The sequence below is a fragment of the Juglans microcarpa x Juglans regia genome, chromosome 7S (assembly GCF_004785595.1).
Source record: "Juglans microcarpa x Juglans regia isolate MS1-56 chromosome 7S, Jm3101_v1.0, whole genome shotgun sequence".
NCBI lineage: Eukaryota > Viridiplantae > Streptophyta > Magnoliopsida > Fagales > Juglandaceae > Juglans > Juglans microcarpa x Juglans regia.
The window spans coordinates 10,865,136-10,875,471 of record NC_054607.1 but is presented as its reverse complement, the minus strand read 5'-3'; the positions used below and the strand labels follow the sequence as shown (position 1 = coordinate 10,875,471).

General features: G+C 38.4%; 1 pseudogene; it reads right to left on the bottom strand.

Moving 5' to 3' along the window:
• The window catches only part of LOC121240811, a 41,610-nt pseudogene extending 32,443 nt beyond the window's left edge, over positions 1–9,167 (bottom strand).
• Positions 9,168–10,336: the final 1,169 nt, after the last annotated feature.

Here is a 10,336-nt window from a genome sequence, read left to right as displayed (position 1 = left end):
CATATACCATCGTACACCACACATAATTTTTTATCTTCTTATTTTTTTTCCCTTAGCAAGTATGTAGTATAGGACGATAAGTAGAAGAATTCAATTAGTTTAGTAAAAATAAAACAAAAAATAAAAATAAAACATGTATGATGTAAGTAGGATGATGTGTAGTAAAACCTTTCAATTTATAATTTGGGTTCAGAATGTGTTTTTAGTCACTTTTGGGCCTAGGAATAGTTTCTAGGCCTTGTGGGTGATGTGCACTATTAGAGTGGGCGGGGGGTAGAATTATATTCAAATAGCTTTTAAAATCTACCTACTTACGCAAATCAATAAACAAACCTATAAAAACCTTTATCCAAACAACTTATATATTTCCTATCTACTTCTATGAAATATAGTTAAAAAAAATAGAAAATTTATATTTTGAAGTTGGTGTGCAAAGCATACTTAGTAAAATGCTTATTTGACAACTTGATTGGAAGAACATTTCTGAACCTTAAATCTTTCAAATCAAATCTTACAATTTAAGTGACGTGGATGGTGTGCTCTACCCATCGACTTGAGAATAGAATAATTCAAAAAAAAAAATATACTAAAAACTTTTTAAAAAGATTGTCAAATTTTTTTCTTATCCTAGCAAGGGAATCATGTTAATTTCTTAACTACACATGCTATTATTAGGAACTATTCAAAACCACTAAGTTTGAAATGGATAGTCTCTTTGAATTGATTAGATAGAAATGCTATATGGAACTCCTTTTCCAGTTACGCCGAGGGTGGAAAATGGCTTCAAAAGCTCATACGGCACAACCCCAGCTCCTACTCTATTCTTCAAACTACTGCTTGCATTCCTTTCATCAATTATCCATTCAAGTTCCCTCAATCTCCATGGAACCTCTCAAATGCTTCCTTTATGAACGGATCTTCAGCCCACAATGGCTCACTATTCTCCCCAAGATATTCCTTGTCGGGTGAATGATTAGACAATATGTCCAAAACAACCATCACTCTTGTTGCTTAAAGTTGTGACAGGTAGCAAAGTGCATGTTCAGGCTTTTTCATGAACTTTTTCCATTCTTCTTCAATTGGGTCTTCTGTGGGTAAGTTGGTTTTAGCAATGGTTGGCTGATTTGGGAATTAGCTCCCATTAGCATATTAACCGAAGTTGGCGATGGCATGGCGGCCGGAAGTCACGCAAGTGACCGTTGTGAGGATGTTGATTAGGTCTTTTTGGGTTTTGAGAATTAGCCACCTGATTCGTCCTTTTTGTTCGGGTGGCCAACTATTTGAATTTCCGTCTACCGTGATTGGAGCTCTTGATCAGACTCCACAAGGCTAGGGTCAGGGTAGTAGTGGTTGACATAGTTTTTGACCCATTGTTTGATGGCATCCCAGAGGATGAGACCATCATTGCCGTAAGGGTAGTCTTTGATTGTTAGCCTTAGTCCAAGACATTCCCCTATGTACACAATTGCGAAAGAGTCAATCGATCTTAAAATTTGATATATGGAAATTAGATTATACACATTAATGAAAAGCTATAATAATGCCACTTGATTGCCAATAAGTTGCAAAACAACAAGTTTTTTGTTTTTATTTTTTTAAAAAACAATATGCTCATAGGCTTTATTGATAAGCCCTCACGTTTGACGGAGGAATACCTTGTTTACGTGACAATACAATAATAATAAATAACCTTATTTCCAACCACAACCAAAATGAAACATGAAACTATAAACTCCCAAGCTACTTACATTAACAAATATGCAAATAAGGCAAAACCAATTTATCTGTACTAACCAAACCTCTAAAATAAGTGTGAACCTGCAATAAAGATCTCCAAATGCACGTAACGCCATGCTTCCCAAATTTTGCCAATTAATCTGCCGAAGCATTACCTTCTCTATATATATGTTGCATAAGAAAATCACCACTATGAATAATGTCCATAAGCTCTTTCCAGAAATCTTCTAAGTAACACACACCACACATTTGCTGATGAACCCAATTAACACATACTAAAGAATCTAATTCCACATTGACATGTTGTATACCCAGCTCATGACAATACTGCAACCCAATGAGCATTGCATGCAACTCAGCACAATTATTTGACCCTCTTCAAAGGTGCCTCGAAAAAGCCAAACAAACGTCCCTATGTGAGTTCCGTATAACACCACCTGCAACCAAAGCGTCAGGATTTCCAACACTACTTCCATCCGTATTTAATTTGAATCTTCCAGCCACTGGTTTCAACCAAGTAACAAGCCACAATTGTTGCCTTTTTACAGGAACCACAGGGAGGTTTAATTCTTGGAGATGAACTTCATCAGCATACGAAATCCTCTGAAACTTTGAATTCATGTTCTGCAATTTACCCAACATTACTCGGACCAACCTGCATGCTATTTCAACAAAAATCAAATTCCCTTCCATCCGCGCCTTGCATCTACATTGCCACAACCTCCATGAAATGATGCACGGAATTGTTCTCAGGATGCATCTCGTTTTCGATGATCTTGAAGCTCTCCTGAACCACAACACAAAAATGTCAAACCATGATCTATTCGGGTCATAAGGAACACCCAAAATGGTAGAAAATGATCTCCAAACCACCAACACAATATCCCCTGCCACTAATACATGATTCAAGTCTTCCAAACTCCCTCTAGCACAACAATCACATTTAGAAGGAATAGGAATACCCACCCTTCTCAGCCTCTCGTCAACACTTAAACAATTATTCATTGCTTTCTACATGAAAATAGATATCTTTTTGGCAAGCAAGCATGCCAAACCCAAAATGCCCAGCACACTTCTGAAGCACAAACACGAACACACTCCCAGACACTCTTCATTGAGAACCGCCCATCACTATTTTTTGTACATAGTAAAGTTTCCTATCCAGATTTATGGGATCCTAAGAAACTACATATTTCATCTGTCCTCTCAATACCAACCAACCTTTCCAACTCATTAACATCCCAACCATTCTCCACCTTCAATTCACATATTTCAACTTTGGTTCCTCAACCACCTGATTCACATTCGCAAGAGGACTCTCATCCATCCAGTTATCAAACCAAAAAAATAAGCTCTCGTCCTCGACCTTCCATTTTGAGTTTTGTAAAACTGTAGGGATGTAAGTGACAACCATGCGCAAAAACCGTGTGGCCTTTTTCGGATCAGTCAAAGAGATATGTTTATCACCAATATACTTCGCATAAAAAATCAACTCCATAACTCATCACCTGTCAAAAGCTTTCAAGCAAATTTCGCATGAAGAGAGACTTGAACATCTTCAAAATTTCAAAGATCAATACCATTTTCCTTTATCGGTTTACACATTTTCCCCCATGAAAACCAATTCTTTTTTCCTTCCCATTCTTCTTGCCCCAGAAAAAGGAGCTAAACATGTGATTAATTGTTTTCAAAACCGATTTAGGAAGCTGAAGAATAGAAATTAAATGAATCGGTAAACTTTCCAAGTCATGTTTAAGAAGAACCAGTTTACCCCCACTAGATAAATATTTCATTTTCCATTCGCCAATTTTTTCCCTTACCCGAGTAATTAGAGGATCCAAATGTCTTCTTAATAACTTTCCCGACACAATGGGAACACCAAGGTATGTAAAAGGAAAGGAACCTTTTGCAAAACCGGTGAGACGGAGAAGTTCTCGCTTCCGCCTAGGTGAAAATTGCTTGGCAAAATACACTGCTGTTTTTTCCTTGTTTACACACTACCCAGTCCACTTCTCATATGTCTCAATTACTTTCATCAAACCCCTAACATACTTCTTACTACCATTTGCAAATATGACAACATCATCCGCATAAAAAAGGTGTGAAATAAAAGGCGTACCTCATGGATGTGAGAAATTTCCAATCTTTCCACTTATGAAATTCTTCTTTAATAATTGGGATAAAACTTCTTCCATATCAATGAAAAGGTAAGGCGAGAGAGGGTCACACTGTCTCAACCCTTTACCACCCTGGAAAAAATCACGTGCAGTCCCATGCATCATAATAGAATACCATGGCGAGAAAATGCAATTTCTTATAAGACCACACACTCCACAAGAGAACCCAAACATCTCCAAAACATGCAAAAGAAAATCTCATTTCACCCTATCATAAGCCTTGACCATATCAATTTTGAAAATAACAATACCACCCATCATCTTTTTATTAATGGAAGAAACCATTTCTTGTGTTAAATTGGTATTATCAAAAAAGCTTATTCCCAAAATAAAAGCACTTTGCTCCATGGAAATCATAGAAGGAAGCAGGAGCCAGTTGATTAACTAAAACCTTGGTGCAGATTTTATAAAAAACTGAGAATAAACTTATGGGCCGAAATTTATCAAAACCTGAAGGCCGCGGAACCTTAGGAATAACACTACAAACGAAGCCATGAAAAACCTTGGAAGAGGAATACCGCTAAAGAACTCCCTTACCTCTTCCACCACATCCTGATAAACAATGTCCCAACATGCTCTATAAAACCCGGATCCCAATCCATCCGGTCCCGAACTGCTCTCAATATGAATGCTAAAAACTGCTTGTTTGACTTCAGCCACAGAAGGTACTCCTCACAAACGGAAATTTCCTCCTCTGATATGACTGAATCAATCAACCCTTCTAGCTCTGGATATTCCAACTAGAATACTGCCCCAAGAATTTTGAAAAATAAGAAACCACACCATCATGAGCCTCTTGAGGAGGATTTAATACAACACAATTATGAAGCTTCATTTCTAACACCTGAGTCTGTTTCTGCCTTTTGAGTAGAGTATGAAAAAATCGTGAGTTTTTATCCCCTTGCTCCAACCACCGAACCTTAGCACATTGAGATAGCCGATACTCTTCTTTTTTTCCCCCATGTATCAAGCTCTATCTTAGAAGCAAATAGATCATGTTCGTATCATCATCAACTTGCCCCTACAACCTAGATTCTTGTAACATCCAGACCCCAAAAGTGTGATTTTAATTTTTACTAATTTTAAGATCTGTTGTAAAATAGTGATTTTACTTGAATGAGTTTATTCCACTATCTTCACCAGTAAGTCTCAGTGTAAGTGAGTTTATTCTACTATCTTCACCGTAAGCCTCAGTGTTTATCTCCTAGTTGAATTAAGTTTCCTAATGGGAGACCAACTCACATCAAAACACATCCTACCATAAATCCTCCATTTTCCCTCTCTATAAAATCCATGAGACCCCTCAGCAAAAACCATGAAAGTTTACACACTAGCCACCATAGTAGCCTTGACAGACAGAGAAAACCCTCCAACTGAGACACCTACCTCACTGGAAACCACCACTGAGCAAGCTGACAATGAGCCTTCCTTCCTCCACTGCGTGCATGACCCATAAATCCTCTGCATCTTTGTTTTCCTCCCCACAGTAAATAAAACAGCCTCTGCAATTTTCCCAGACACCGTCAACCACATCAAGAAACATCGAAAAACCTCTCGGCGGCCACAGAAATTGCAGACCAGCCAAGTCCCGTCGCACCCACTCCCTCAGGTAAGCCACTACTGTCGCACTCACCCTCCCTCCCTCTCAGTAATTAAGTTTCAGTTCCATCTCTCTAACTCTATCTCTACGTCGTACCACCCTAACTAGAGGAGCCGCTACTACGTTGCCGGCCACTCTCAAACACCCAGATCTGCCATCATAGTGGTCCTTATCCCTCTCTCAATGAGCATCGGCCATTCCCCTTTCATCTGTTATTAGTCCCATGTGTTTTCCAGGAGTTTAGCCACCTTTTTATTCGAAATGGGCCCTTGGGCCCTAAGCCCATACGGTCAAGTGCCTTCTTAAGACAGAGAGTGTTGGTCTTACTTTAAATGGACTTGTGTTTTAATTGGGTTCGATTTTATATTCTAGCAATTGTTTTAGTGATTTTATTGGGCTGGTTATATTTTTAGAAAAACATTACTTTTACATGGGTTTTATCTACTTAAATAAATATATTAGTCATAGACTTATTTTTATAGAAAGTATTTAAAGGATTTTAAAGCATAATTTTAAAGTATCCTTTTAAACTATTTTTGATCCTATTATTTAGTTAATATTCCCATTGACTTTTAACTAGATTTTTATAAAATTATTAAGTTCTATTTTTACATAGAAGTTAAGGAATATGTTGTGGTTTTGAATAATATTATTATGTATTAATCTTAGTGTAATTAAATTATCTCTAAATACGATTTTAAGTATTTAAAATGCTACGACACGTCTTTCTAATAAAGTTAGTGACAATTAATGCCTCGTATAGGTCACGAGATACGTAAGATTGTGGAAGCAACGCTAAGAGGTAATTAGTATGATCATATAATTGCATGTGTACTGTAAATGTTCTAATTGTAGATGAAAATGTGATGTTTGTCTACCCTACATCACGAGCTAAGTCAAGGTTAGTAATACCTCTATCCTATAGTAAGGGGGTGTTATAATTCCAATTCTTCTATTCAATGTTCCAACTCTTGGATATGATGATGAGTCCATCCGAAAATCGATTTATTCCAACCTTTAAGCCTCAGCTTCAATCGTTTCAGTTTTGAGGCAAGCTTCGTAAACCCCATTCCAAACACCACTTGCTCCCATGAGTCCTTAACACAATTGTTAAAATCAAGATGATCCACCCACATTTGTTGAAAATGGAAAGGAGATGGACCATACGAAGCAACATTGCTTGATAATGAAATTACCATTGGTGCATGATCAGACGTAGAACAAGATAAATAATGCATAGAAGATTCTGGGAAGCAATTCAAAAAATTATGATCCATCAACATGCAGTCCAACCATGCCCATGCTGACCATTACACCAAGAAAAACTCTTACCCAAGAACTTCATCTCAATCAATCCACAAGAATGTATCCAAGAATTAAAATCTGCCATAGCCACCATGGAACGAGGTCCTCCACCTCTCTTTTTCAATATCATTAGCTATAATATTGAAGTCCCTATGACAAGCCAGGGAATGCTTGAGATCCTATCCCTCTCCAAATCTGCCTAAAGATACCTTCTCAGCTCGTAATTACATTTCGCATAGACCAAAGAAACCTTGAACTCTATCAAACCATCAGAAACCATGACAGTAATATGTTGATTACTCATCTTACCTCTTGCATCCATAAAATCCAAATCTTCCCTTGCATTGCCTCATTCGACAAACAAAAATTATAATAAGGACTACATTTAAGAGCATTCGTAGAAACTGCAGAATTTTCCAAAACCAACACCTCAGTATTCTTCGCTTCATCTTCTTTAGAACTAGACTGCACATTATCAACCTTCTGCACCACCCTGTATTCCTATCTCACAACTGGCTTGTCCTTTTCCTTTCACAATTTCTCCTTCTTACAAGTCTTATCATTATGCCTTGCCTTTTGCAATGGATACAAAAAGCTAGGAGAGTTTCATAAATGACCTCCTGTAGACGACTTGAAGGACTTGCCAGAATACCAATCCAGAAAGACATTAGAGGTTTCTTCGCAGCATCCAACTCCAAACAAACCCTCACACCATCTGTTCGCTTTGCACATCTCGTTGAGTTATCACTACGAATAAATCTACCAATTGGTGCCGTAAGTATGCGCAAAATTGAAGACTGGTAAAAATTAGGGGCCAAACCAGGAAGAAAAAAACCAAACTGGAACAATTGAAGGTTCCTCCTCCTCATCCAAACTTGGGGTCGAGTGAAACGGCCTATATTGAACACCATCAATGTCATATACCTCTCCCGAGAATGCTTTATTGAAATCCTCCTCCATCGCAAGATGGAAAAATACATTACGGTGCTTTCTCATGGAAGAAACAACTGCCACCCCAGCCAGTCTCCATCTATTCTTGATAAACATTCGAATAAGATCTAGGAAAGGACGTTGATGCAAGAACTTCAATACCAACGAAAACCTAAATGACTCTATAGACTTCTGAATTTCCTCTCTCGAGAATTGAAAATACACCTCTCCGTCCATCACTTTAGGAGCCCTCATGGCCAACGGGACCTTTGGAATCTGCTGAGGAGTAGCAGACACAAGGTCTGCAAAGGATCTCAATTTGGCCACAGGCATAGGACCACCAAGGGCCCTCGCGGCTGCCATGCAAAAACTCATGTAAAACCCTAGCTCGCCTATCACCTATCACCTAGAGAGAAAAACTGCCTATCAACTATACAACCTATCCAACAAGTTATCTATTTGTTAGTGTACTACTACTTATAGTTGATCATTTGGATTACTCATCTTCTACTAGTATAATAGGATTTGATTTAGGCTAGCATTTTCCTCCAAACTAGTTTGAAAAAAGTTTCCTCTAATCCCATCTATAAAAATGACAAGTGTTCTTAGAACATATGACAATTTATATGCATATGCCTTTTTAAAAGTCTAAATTTAAAAACTATATATGATTTCATGTTTCCCTTCATTAAGAAAATATGTTTTTCTTTGCAAGAATGCTCAAAGGACAAATGAAAAATTTTAAATGGGTTGGAGAAGCGGTTTGGAGGAAAACTCTTTTATTTGAATTTTTTTTTTTTTTGAAAATCTAAAAGATTGGCTAATTGGAAACTAGCTACCTACTAGTTAGGTCAGCAGGAAGTGACTCCTGGTCGAACTGCCACCGGAGATCATAGGCGGCAAAGCAGATTTCCATGGAATATTTTCCAGTTGTGAATGCAAACTCAGTGGAGCCACCTGTATTGATAAGTGATTCTCGAGTCAGAGCATTGATCTCCATTGTGTAATGAAAATGAGGGTGCAACATTCTGTAGATTGGATTCATCATGCGTAGTTGCCTATTTGTCATAATTACATTAGTCTTTGTTACACAATGAGTTCTTAGCCAGTAAAAGAGATCAGTCAAATCATTTCCCTCATTAATATAAATCAAATTGAGTTTTGGAGGAAAACCATGGCAAATAATTAGTTTATAATATATACTAGTTACTAACGAGCTGTTGATAGCCAAAGTCATGGGCAAGGACATGAGCTTTAGCAATCATCCATAGCCAAACTTCTGTTGAATGCCAATAAGGTGCATAAGCTTGCTTTCGCTGCGACTTTCCATCCATAGGTGACCGAGTCAGTTCAATCGCCAGTAGCCCCAAGGTGCCATCTTTAGTTAAGAAGAATAGTGTACGTGAACCATACAATTTATTACATTAACAATATATTTAATGTGAGAGATTGATAGATGTGTCTATTGCAATTGGTGCTGACATGGCAGGGTGTTTTTTTTTCCTCAACTAGGGTTTGTGTGAGTTTTTTCTCATGTGCTAGGGTACAGTCTATGCCCACGCTGGGAGGCCCTCTGGTGGCCAACGTTACCGATGGGATTGGGATGGGTTTTGTCAAAGGTTCTCTAAAGGATGGTGCTGGAGTCTCAGTGGGCGAAAACAGTGAAGAGCGGGTTGAGAATGAGGCGACTTACATGGTGAATGGATTAGGGGGTGATCGACCGACGTTCGTTCAAGCTCTTCAAAGGCCTTTGCCTATAGCCGAGTTTATGCTACCTCTGAGGAAACCAAAACATATTAATGGAGAGTTGGGTTTTGTGTTTTTTGATGTTGAGATGTATAGGGTGGCGGAAGATCTCAAATACGCTTTAGGGTTGAAGTTTCTATCGTCGAGGTCGTCGATTGATGTGTTGTGGCTATAGATAATTAAGACCTGGGGTTTCTCTGAGGTCTTGATGATTAGCTTTATGGATGAATTCTATGTGTTGCTTCATCTAGCTAATGAGAGGACTATCTGCATGCATGGGCAAGAGATGGTAGGGTGGTGGCAGGGTGCCAATTTCAGTTGTTTAATTGGTCTGTAGATTTTGATGTGCAAAAGGAGTTGTCCATTGCATCACAATGGATTTTTTTTGCTAGGGTTGAAATTGCATCTGTACAGGTTGGATTGATTGCAAATTCTCGCATCTCGGTTTGGCAAGTTTCTAGGCACGGATAATGCTATGCTGTATAGAACGAAGGCCACGGGGGCAAGGTTGTGCATGGAGGTTGATCTTCAAGATGAGTCAATTTCTGGTTTTCCACTGGTGATAGGACAAAAGAACCATTTGTGGCAGGAAGCAATTTATGAGAAGAGAGGTTTTTATTGCAACAAGTATTTTCGTCAGGGTCATACAGTGGTGGTATTTAGGTCTGGTGATAGGGCTAAGACAAAATTGTTAAGGAATGAGGGTTCGAGGGTGTCAAGAAAGAATGAGAGGAAAACGTTTGGAAGGAAGTTGGTCGTGAAGAAAATCAACAAAGCTTAGTGATGCATGTTGACGTTGTTGGGACTCAATTGAAGTTGAAGGATAAGCAAGGGGAGATAC